Source organism: Pinus tabuliformis, chromosome 5_2, assembly GCF_031772625.1.
Source record: "Pinus tabuliformis cultivar Carrire ecotype Pingquan chromosome 5_2, CPIR1, whole genome shotgun sequence".
Classification (NCBI taxonomy): domain Eukaryota; kingdom Viridiplantae; phylum Streptophyta; class Pinopsida; order Pinales; family Pinaceae; genus Pinus; species Pinus tabuliformis.
This window is the reverse complement of record NC_142306.1, coordinates 656100105-656111638: the sequence shown is the minus strand read 5'-3', so window position 1 is coordinate 656111638 and position 11534 is coordinate 656100105.

The following is an 11534-nucleotide window of genomic DNA, read 5'->3' as shown; positions in this document are numbered from 1 at the left end:
AGTGTAACCAAAGCAGACTAGGCTTGTCCAAGGAAGGTTCATCCTTGATATTGTGGTTTGATCATGGAAGGAAATAGAGTGGGCCAGATAGATGGGGCAAAAATGCCTTAAGTTGAAGGTTGACTTTGAAAATTCTATGATCGATTTGATTGTTCTTTCATCTTTAAGATACATTTATGTGCTTGGATTATGATTCATTGTGTGTGGGTATAATGGGTGATATTTTCACCAATGTCATGGTTTTAATTTTTTTCACAAAGCCCTGTCCCTCTAGTGTTACATTACTTAATTCAATATGGCCATATTTTGGTGCCTTATCTATATTTATGGATTTTTTATGCCTTGGGTTACTTGTTGGAGGAAACATTCACTATAAGGAAGATCGACATTATTATGCTTTTCGATGGTTCAAAGAGGTTAATAACTATTTTGAAGATGAATCTTACTTTCTTGGACACCTTTTGTTGTGTCTTTGGTGCACTTTTCAGTCCTCACAAAACTTATTTTTGGATTTTTGTGTTGGATTTGTCTTTGGTATTCCTCATAGAGTGATTTTTAGATTTGATATTCTATTTGGGACCGGGTTATCACTTGTGGACTCATGAGATGCAAAAAACTTATCTATTTTCTTCGATTTATTGAAACTTTGCATTTTCTCCATATTAGTAACTTATATATTTTATGCATCCAACTCAAAAAATAGAAGAATGAGATAGATCAGTGACTTCAAAAGTAGCCTCTTTGAGGGGGAAACCTCCTTTACATTACACAAATGAACAATTCTTCGATGATACAAATGACAAGACCTCCTTTCTATATATAGGAGTCTAAGGGGTCACAATATAATCAGAGTCGACATAACAATAATAATGTAAGGGCACAACAATAAAAATAGTGGGCTTTTATGGGGCACAATAATAAAAATATGGGGACAACATGGGCACATCAATAACAATAAGGGGTTACAATGACAATAATAATAAGGGAATACATTATTATTATAGGAACCTATCATGCCCCTCTCCTTCAAAAAATTGTTGTCCTCAATGCTTGAGTAGTTCTGGGTGCTTCTGTATAAAATTATCATCCTCCCATGTGGAATCTTCAGTGGGTAAGTTCTTCCACTGAATAAGATACTCTGAAATTGATCAATTTCGTAGCTGTCGAGTTCTTGTTTCAATGGAGGTTCCAATATGATTTTTCCATCCTCGTCAAGTTCTGGCAACATTGTTTGAACTGGGAGCTTGTCACTTATAACCTTCTTTAAGCATGAAACATGGAAAACTAGGTGCACTCAGGAATATGCAGGAAGTTCTAATTTGTATTCCATAGTACCAATCTTTTGCAAAATCTTGTACAAACCATAATAATTTGGTGATAATTTATTATCCTTCTTAGCTTGCTTGAGGGACATTTGTTTGTATGGTTGTATTCGTAGAAATACCAAGTCACCTACATCAAAACTTATTTCGATGAGATGTTGATCTGCTTGTTGTTTCATTCTATTTTGTGCCAAAGTCATGTTATCCTCTAAGAGTTGGAGAAATTTTTGTTGATGCTCGATGTGATCATCCACTTCTTGAGCCTTAGAATTTTCTCATAAATATGATGTGATGGATGATATCCATTAAGTGCCATAAATGGGGTCATTTTTTCTGTATTATGCAAGGAAGTGTTATACCACCATTCAACCAGAGGCAATCATTTGACTCATTGTGTCTGTATATCAGATACAAAGAAACGAAGATATCCTTCCAAACATTTGTTCACTATCTCATTTTTCCCATTAGATTGAGGATGATAAGATGAGCTATGAGCTAAATGAGTACCGAGACAAGAAAATAATTTTGTCCTAAAATTTCCAGTGAAAATAAGATGTTTGTCGCTTACAATAATATTTGGGTTTCCATGTAGCTTTTGAATTGTTTCCATAAATGCACTAGAAATTGTGTTGGCTTTAAATGGATGAGATAATGCACAAAAGTGTCCATACTTGGAAATTCTATCAACCACCACCATGATGACACTCTTTCCTTCAAACTTGGTTAAACCTATGATAAAATCCATTGAAACCTCCTTCCAACATTGACTTGGAATGGATAAAGGTTGTAATAGACCTGGGGTCTTAATTGTCTCAACTTTATTTTGTTGGCAAACCAAACATTCTGCCACAAACTTTGAATATCAAATTTAGGCCATCCCAAAAAAATTGAGAACTTTGAATATTAGATTTAAGGCCATCCCAAAAAAATTCCTTCTTATCCTTGTGGTAAGTTTTTGAAAATCCTGAATGCCCTCCAACAAAAAGTTGTAGCACGATCCTAGTACATCTGATACATTTAGTTGGAGAACTAGGATCTTGATGCAACTTTTGAATGAGTTCCCTTCATCAATATTCCATTCAGCGTTTGATTCATTTATCCAATCTGGTTAGATAATAGAAATGGCCAAAGCAATGCTTCCACATCCTCATCCTTTCATGAGAGTGCATCTACAACAGCATTTTGCTTCCCTTTCTTCTATATGATTTAAAAGTCATAACCCAACATCTTTGTGATCCATTTTTGCTGATCTTCTGAAGATAATCTTTGTTCTAAGAAGTATTTAAGACAATCATGATCCATCTTTACCTTGAAGTGTCTTCCCATAAGGTAAGGTCAACATTTCTTAAGTGCATGTCATATTGCCAACATTTGATTCTCATAAATAGCTTTGTGTAAATACTTTCCTTTGATTGGATGACTTTCAAAAGAAATGGGTATTTCTTCTTACATTAAAATAACACCAATTCCATTTCCTGAGGCATCATATTCCACAATAAAGGTTTTTGTGGAGTCTAGTGTAGCTACGACTAGTGCTTGGCACATTGCCTCTTTAAGATGTTCAAATGCTTTCGTTGTTTCTGGAGTCCAAGAAAATGCATCTTTCTTTAGTAATGTTGTTATACGTGCTGTTATTCTCCCATAATTCTTAACAAACTTGCAATAATACCTTGTCATCCCAAGAAATCTTCGGAGATGCTTTATGGATGTGGGGATTTTCCATTTCTTAATGGATTTAATTTTGCTAGGATTTACCTTAACACCTTCATGAGATATAATATGATGCAAACATTCCACCTCTTCTACTCCAAAGAAACAGTTGGAGGTTTTTTCATATAACTTTTTCTCCTCCAATAGTTTGAGCACTCTGTCAACATGTTGCACATGATCCTTCTAAGACTTGTTGTAGATTAGTATATCATCAAAAAAGACTAACTCAAATTTTCTAAGGAAGGGTTTGAAAATGGAATTCATCAAACCTTGAAATGTATAAGGTGCATTGGTAAGGCCAAAAGGCATGACAAAAAATTCATAATGACCCTCATGAGTTCTAAATGTTGTTTTCGGAATGTCTTTAGTCTTCATTCTGATTTGGTGATATCCTAAACAAAGGTCCAACTTGGTGAAGTAAATTGCTCCATGCATTTCATCCAATAATTCATCAATGATAGGAATGGAAAATTTATCTTTAATAGTGATCTTGTTGAGATCCCTATAATTTGAACACATGAGCCATGATCCATCCTTCTTGTGCACCGATACTACTGGAGTAGAGAAAGAACTTTGACTAGGTTGAATTATACCAACCTCTAGCAATTTTTCAACCATACATTCAATTTCACTCTTTTGGGAATAGGGATATCTGTAAGGCTTGATGTTTGGAGGAACACATCATGGAATCAAATGAATAGCATGACCATGATCATGAATAGGTGGGAGGCCTTTGCGAGTCTCAAATACCTTGGAATGATTGTCCAAGGCTTTTTAGAGTTCCAGAGAAATAGATGATTTCGATGTGGGAACCTCTAACGAACATAATTGTGCAATTACGCTACATTGTTCTTTCTTTAAAATATTGTCACGTCGTTATAGCTAATTATCTTTCTCGATTTCCCTGCAATACCCCTTAATTCAACTTCCTTTCCTTTTGAAACAAATTTCAAGAAAAGTTCTTGAAAATTAAAAGCTATCGTACCCAAAGATTGTAGCCATTGGACTTCTAGTACAACATCAGCACCACCCATTGGAATGGAAAGCATTGGACTATTCAAAACATATTCTCCCATGGATAGTTTGATATCATGGCACATTCCAGAGAAATTTATGGTTCCTCCATTTACAACAATCACTTGACACTCTAGTGCTAGATATAGGAAGTAATTCAATTGCTTCGTTATCTTACAATGAATAAAAGTGTGGGTACTACCCAAATCAATCAACACTATTACCTTTTTCTTCTTGATACGTCCTTCTATCTTGATAGTTTTAGGAGTGGTAATTTCAGGCAACTCATTACAAGATATGGTCATATTGGTTTCTTCTTTCTCTAGGGTTTTTTTTCTTGGTGTGTATCCTCTTATTTTGATGTTTCTTGTTCCTTTTATTCTTCCTCTTCACGATCTATGTAAAATAATTTCTTCTCAACACACTTATGACCTTTAGTGTATTTTATATCACAACTGTAACAAAGCCATTTTACTCTTTTATCTTCCAATTTTTGTGGGGTCAACCTTGTAGGTTGTGGAAGGTTGGGGGAAACAACACTTCCATCTTTATATTTGTGATTGGTAGGCTTCCTTCTTGCCACAATTTTTCTTTCAATTTTTCTTGCCAACCTAAATGCCTTCTCCAATGAATCAGGTTCCCAAAGGTGAACCGCATATTGGATGTTATACTTTAAGATCCCTATGAACACATTAATCCTATGCTCCTCAGGAATATCTTTTACCCTTATATTCAATTTTTGGAAGTCCTCAATGTGCTCCAGCACTGAACCCTTTTGTTTGAGATTTATCAATTGGCTAAAAAAGGTTTTGCTTTTTGTATCCTCATAATGTGTTATCATTTCTTTCGTAAAAATTGCCAAAGTGAATTTTTTTACGAGGTCAAAGCCATCGATACCATACATACTGATTGGGTTCCAAATATAAAGCTGCAATGCGTACCTTTTATGTGTTTTGCACATTATGGAGATCGAAATATTGATCTATCTCTAGTATCCATGTTACGAGATCCTTGCCATCAAACTTCTTCATATAGATATTTGTAACACGGTGGGTCTTCAATCCAACATTACAGTTTATGAAATCATGACTAAAATTTATTTTTTTCTCATCATGAGTTTCCTCTACTACCTTTTTGACATCAGGAAACATTTCTTGTAGCAACTGTGTCAAACCTCTTTTCAAACCTTCCATGTATTTCTCAAATATTCAATTTTTACTTTTAAACCATCCATCTTAGCTTCCATGCCTTTCTTTAAACCATCCATCTTATTTTCTGTTACTTTTTGTGAGAGTGAAATTTGTTGGACTTGGTCTCGTAATTTTGATATATCATGTTGCATTTCTTCCTCTTCTTCCTGAGTCATGCTAGAGCTTTCAGGTTGCACTACTAGGTGTTTCAAATTTCTTTCTTTTGGGCATCAATTAATGATAAATATGCTTCACTGTTCCATTTGAATTACTTCAAATAATTTTTTCAAACCAAATTTATGCAAAAAGTTTAAAAGGGCTACACACTTTTTTTCTCTTTGTAGGAGCTCGATATTGAATCTGTTGTATATTTGTAATTTTAGATCTCCAAGGTCTGAAATTGTGTCCTATGATAGCTCTCTACGTCCTCTTTCCAACCCCAAAAGTCTGATCCAGATTGGATTATCCAATAAAGAGTGATGTCAAATCTACAACGATGACTTAATTATAGCCTAGTTTAGTAGAGCGAACTTGTACAAAGTGCCACGTGTCATTGCTTCAATCTTTGGACCTTAAAACGATACACATAACACTACAATCCGTCCTCTTTTTGTAACTATTTACGAAATCTCAATATGATGCTTAAAGAAAACATTATAACGATTTTCCCATGGTGACCTATTTGAGATTGAATTCGAGAGCCTGCAAAAACCCTAAATTACTCAGTTCATATCTCCAAAAATATAGTGAGACAAGATCGGAAATTTGGATCTAAGGTTCATCAGGATTTCAGCTCAAATGGGTTTTAATTTCAACTTCTGAAGCGTCGTAGAAAGAATGTTAGAGAGAACATTCCACAATATCCTGTTTGAAGTAACAAAACCCTATAATCCAAACATCTGATACCAAATGTCATGCAACCAACTCACAAAATAGAATATTGAGATAGATCAACACTTCAAAAGTAGCCTCTTTGAGGGGGAAACCACCTTTACATTACACAAATGAACAATTCTTCGATGATACAAATGACTAGACCTCATTTCTATATATAGGAGTCTAAGGGGTCACAATATAATCAGAGCCGACATAACAATAATAATGTAAGGGAACAACAGTAACAATAGTGGGATTCTATGGGGCACAGTAATAAAAATATGGGGACAACATGGGCACAACAATAACAATAAGGGGCTACAATGACAATAATAATAAGGGAATACACTAGTATTATAGGGACCTAAAAATATATGACATCTCAAAGACTTGATTTTTCCTCGGCCTAGGAATGGAGAATAAATCGAATTTGTTTTTACCAGGTTTTAAGGTTTTCAAATGGAAACTTGTGAATCTTCTTGTCTAGTTGCCTTACTATTCAAATTGCATATGTTGTTGACTTAAAGAATTCATTTGCTTGTTTCTAGAGAAATGAGATTTTGGAAGATCTATTTCAAGATTAGATGATGTCAATATCGGTATGGGCCTCATAAAATGTTGAGCTATTCTACATGTTGGACTACATTTGTGATCCAATATATGGTAGAAATAGAGTAGAAATAACTTGAATTGTTCAAGATTTTAGACTCCTTGAAGCCATGACAGAGAATGTAGATGAGATTGAGATGGAGCGGGCATATGGTGAAGCATGGGAACATATTCAGCTAAAAGGTTAAATGCTCTTCAAGATTGAAAACAACTAATAAATCCAGCGTCTATTGTTTGAGGTGAAAGTTTAGGCTTCCATATTTAGGGTTGGTATTTTTGGACCTATATGACTATAGGCAAACAATATATTTTGGATGTGAATGGAGGACTTAGTAGTGTTCTTCCAAATTTCAAATTCCATTTAAATGGATTTTATTTTCATGTAATATGAGAAAACCCTTCTTAGAAGAAATGGAGGCACTAGAAAATGTACATTTCCTTGACACATTTACAATTTTTGGATTCCAGTTTTGTACATAAAACATCAATTAGAAGCAAATTCCTATAGTTTGTAATTCATAGAATGGTGTCCTTGTGAGACCAATCATTGTGAGATGCCACTTATTGTTGCAAATGATACTTTAAGTGTATACTCATCCAACTTTTAAAATTTCAACCCAATTAACATAACTAATGAGATCTTTCAAGAGATATTCCATTCTCATGGGTTGTAAGTGGGATGATGAACAATTTGCAACAATGTAAATAGTCAACAGGTTATAGAGATTTGAGATTTTGATGATCCCAATAGTTGGTCCATGCAAGGAATTTGTAACTCTTAGATTGACTCAGGTGAACAAGATAGAAATTCATAAAATGATTGTGACTTGTAAGGTTGTTGTCAATTTCCATTTTACACTAAGCGCATTGATTAAGCAAACAAGTAGAAAGTTTTTGAAACTATTAGTATGCAATAGTTTTTATTGTCTTACATGGAGAACATAAACAACGCATTTATTAAATGTGATGAACAATGCATAGATGATGAATTGAAATAGTGGAAATGGGCTTGGTGAGAGTGATGTTTTTTCAAACTATTTTTGTTCCATACAAACACTTGGGAAATGTCGAGTTGTATGGAAAGCTACATTTTCAAATGAATAGTAATTTTGTCTTATAATAAATATTTATTGTCATCTCATAGGAAATTAATGACTTCCTGCACACTTAGGCTGCTAATGGTATTGCAATCATTTTTTCTTTTTGATATACTTTAGCACCATGTTTTGTCATACCTTGTGCTTTAATACATACATTTATTGAAGCTTTGTTTACCCACAATCAAAATTAATATTTCCACCTAGAACTGAACTATTACAAAAGCTTGCTACATAATGTTAATTTTCCATCACTATCTTGTTTAGTAAGCAATGCAAATGTATGAGTGCTAAAATGCCACAAAGAGTTGTATTGTTTAGAAAAATTGAATCATACATGTACATTTTTTACTGTTGCAAAATTTTGATTTCATCTCACAGTTTCAATTTTATAGATTATAATAGGATGTCATAATTTGAATATTATACCTTGTGGTGTCCAGGTGGTATAAACTAATTCAAAAACCCTTTGAGGAAGGTGATGAACGTGGCTTGAAATTAGTTCAAGCTAACTTGAGGCCCTTAACGTTGCGAAGGACAAAAGACAATACTGACAAAGAGGGAAGGTATGAATGTAGAATTAGGCTTTCATCTAGCTTTTGATGTCCAATCCCTTTGAGTGATTACTACTGTTTGTTCATGAAGATTCAGACCAAATATTTTCTTCCTCTCACTGATGTACCAGTGATTGAGTGTGAGTTTATTGAAGCTAGGAATGATTTTTATATAGATTTTTGTAGAAGATCTAAGGCAAGCACTTCTCTAATGAATGGAAAAGAACATAATAGTTTTGATTCATTTTTTTGTTGTGACTTTGGTTTGACTTAAAAAAATATGGTATTTATTTGTATTTACAGGCTTTGTTTGATGAGTATGTTAATGAAGGAAAAGTTCTCCACAATTATGCATCTATTATGGAATTTCTTTTGAGTTTGTGCTAGTTGTGAACATCCTTTTCTTGTCATGAGGTAAGTTTTACTTTAGAATGCTCTTTGTAAAATGATTTTATTGAAAAACATTATGTTGAGCCCCAAAGATCAAGAGTTTTTTTAATTTTCTTATGAGCAATTATATGTTGGAATTTGTTCTAATTGCCACATTATCAATAGTTGGGATGATACACAATGATAACAGCTACGGTAATACACACAAGTTTTGTGTAAGTTGGCATGAAATTTGTTCTAATTGCTACTTTATCAACAACTGGGGTGATACACACCAGTATTATGATGTGTGTAAGTTGGTAAGGTGTTTTCTTCTAGGAAGCCAAATGTGTGTTAATGAAGATTCTTGTTTTATACCTTAAAAATTTTATGTCGAAGAAGTGGTCAAAAAAATTATAATGATGAAAGAGGAGAGTACCCAATTTGTCTTGAATCAGTTGATTATGTAGTCATGACTCCTTATGTACATCATCTGTGTTATAAGTGCCTATTAGCAAGTTGGTGTCGCTCTTTGTGTGGTTGTTGTAATGTTTGTGTTAATTCTAGTTACTTTTCTTTGTATGACTAGATTAAACTATTTATAGATTATTGTGTAGTATTAGCTTGTTTTGCACACATGCTACAAGGGTGTCAAATTGAGCTAACTCCATTGAGTTATTTTTTATTAAGTTAAAAATAAGGATGGCATGATTATAGATTTTACAAAGATTATGTCGAGCATTTTTTTAAATTAATGCCTATATATGCAATTTCAAGGAGTGCCATAACAACTCACGTAATTATTTAAAGGGTGCTAAGGTAATGGAAAAGCATATACTTATATGCAAGAGGTTGGTGGTTCGATTCCACTTTTCCCCAACATAAATTAATCAATGATATTTTTTTTCAATTAAATAAATTTTATATTGATATATTTCAATAGTGAAATATTTTTTTAGATTCATCCTTTTATATTGTGGCTAGAATTAAAAATATATTTTCTCTATAAAAACAGTGTGAATTTAATCTCAGTCTCAGTGTGAATTTAATCTTAATCTTAGCAATTGTCTTTAAGAGACAAAAATAAATTTCTCTCGTAAAAGACAATAACGACAATAATGCTTGTGTTACAAGGTCAATTTGAAGAAATCCGTGAACTGCCACAGCTGGAAAAGTTGACACATGGCCGAATTCGAGGGTAGGATGCTCATAAATACTGTTGTTGGTTAGCCGACATCAGATCATCACTGCAATATCGGTAACTGGAGTTTATGTGTACTGGGAAGGCTGGAAAATATGAGTTGATCCGTGGGCGGATATAAATTATAGTAACTACCGGGAAAGGATGCGGCTAACCATATAGGACAATTATCTATTTCCTAATACTCAACATGTTTTTCAATCATATATAATTAAAAAAAGCAGATAATTTGTGTTCATTTACACTGCATCACTTTTAATACTGGCAACTATTCTGCAAAAAACACATTTAGCAATCACCACTCTATATAGATGAAATGCTCATTATAGGACCCAAATAAATCTATGAGTTTTAAAATAAATGATACTCAAGGAAGTGAATATTGTATGCAGTTCCCTTATTTTTGGATGTGTGAATAGGAATAATTCTGATCATAGACTAATTCACATCATTCTTTGGTGTGTCTGTTGATAGTAAGAACAGATTCCCTTATTTTGGGATGTGTGAATAGATTAATTCAGATCACAGTGAACATATTGCTTCATTATTCTCAAACATTTTTGTATATTAGTCCCCTCACAAAGGTACCATTACACTAAGGTTGGAGAATTATAGTGTATTATGGTGTGTCATAAATACCATCCTTTACAGCATCATCATTTTCCAACATTCTTATTTTTGAACCCTTGAGGCTTCTTAGTTGCCATTATCTTAGAATTCAAACAAGGAAGATTATCACAGACTTCAAACAACAATACTCTCACTCTCAAACTCTCCAACTCTGAATACCCCAATGAACCTTACTTCTCTCTTTTTATAGGATGAGAAGGGGACAAACATCAGACGATCGTACTGAGATTATGAGATATAGATCAAATCACACCAAAAAATAATCGTACTAAGATTCTGAGATGTGGATCAAATCACACCAAAAGTCGGAGAAGTGCTTCGAGTCTCGAAAAATAATTTTTTTTACAAAGTAGAGATTATTCAACCTTGACTAAGATATTTGAGAGACACTAGATTTTAGTTGTATAAAATCCAATCCATAGACCATTTCAAATGTATCCTTACATGAAATAACTATTTCTTTGTCCTATCATTCAATTAGTAGTGTAATAGGACCTTTCTTTTTTGTTTGTGCAAGAACATTTAACCAATAATGTAATGATGTTACTGTAGTTCCATATTTTTATATAACTTCTTACATCCAATATCCACTATATTCAACATTGTTAATTACCTTCTTTACATCCTCTTTTATCCAACCTCTTATAATATTGATCTTTTTTATTGAACTTGACCTTGCACTATAATTGATGATGGAGCAACATCTTCAATATTTGCATCATTATTCTCATTGAAATATGAATGATTGTATTCTTCAACATCTTACCAATTTAGCTCCCAATTTGAAGCAAAATGTTGTTATTAGGCATCCCTCCATCACTAGCCTTCTTGTCCTCCTTATACAAGGAATGAACTTCCTTCTTTCCATGATTAAAAAACTCATAAAGCATACAAACATTGTAGAATAATAGAGGTTGATGCAAAACTCTAAAAACAAACTTGTAAACAAGATAGTGTTGATA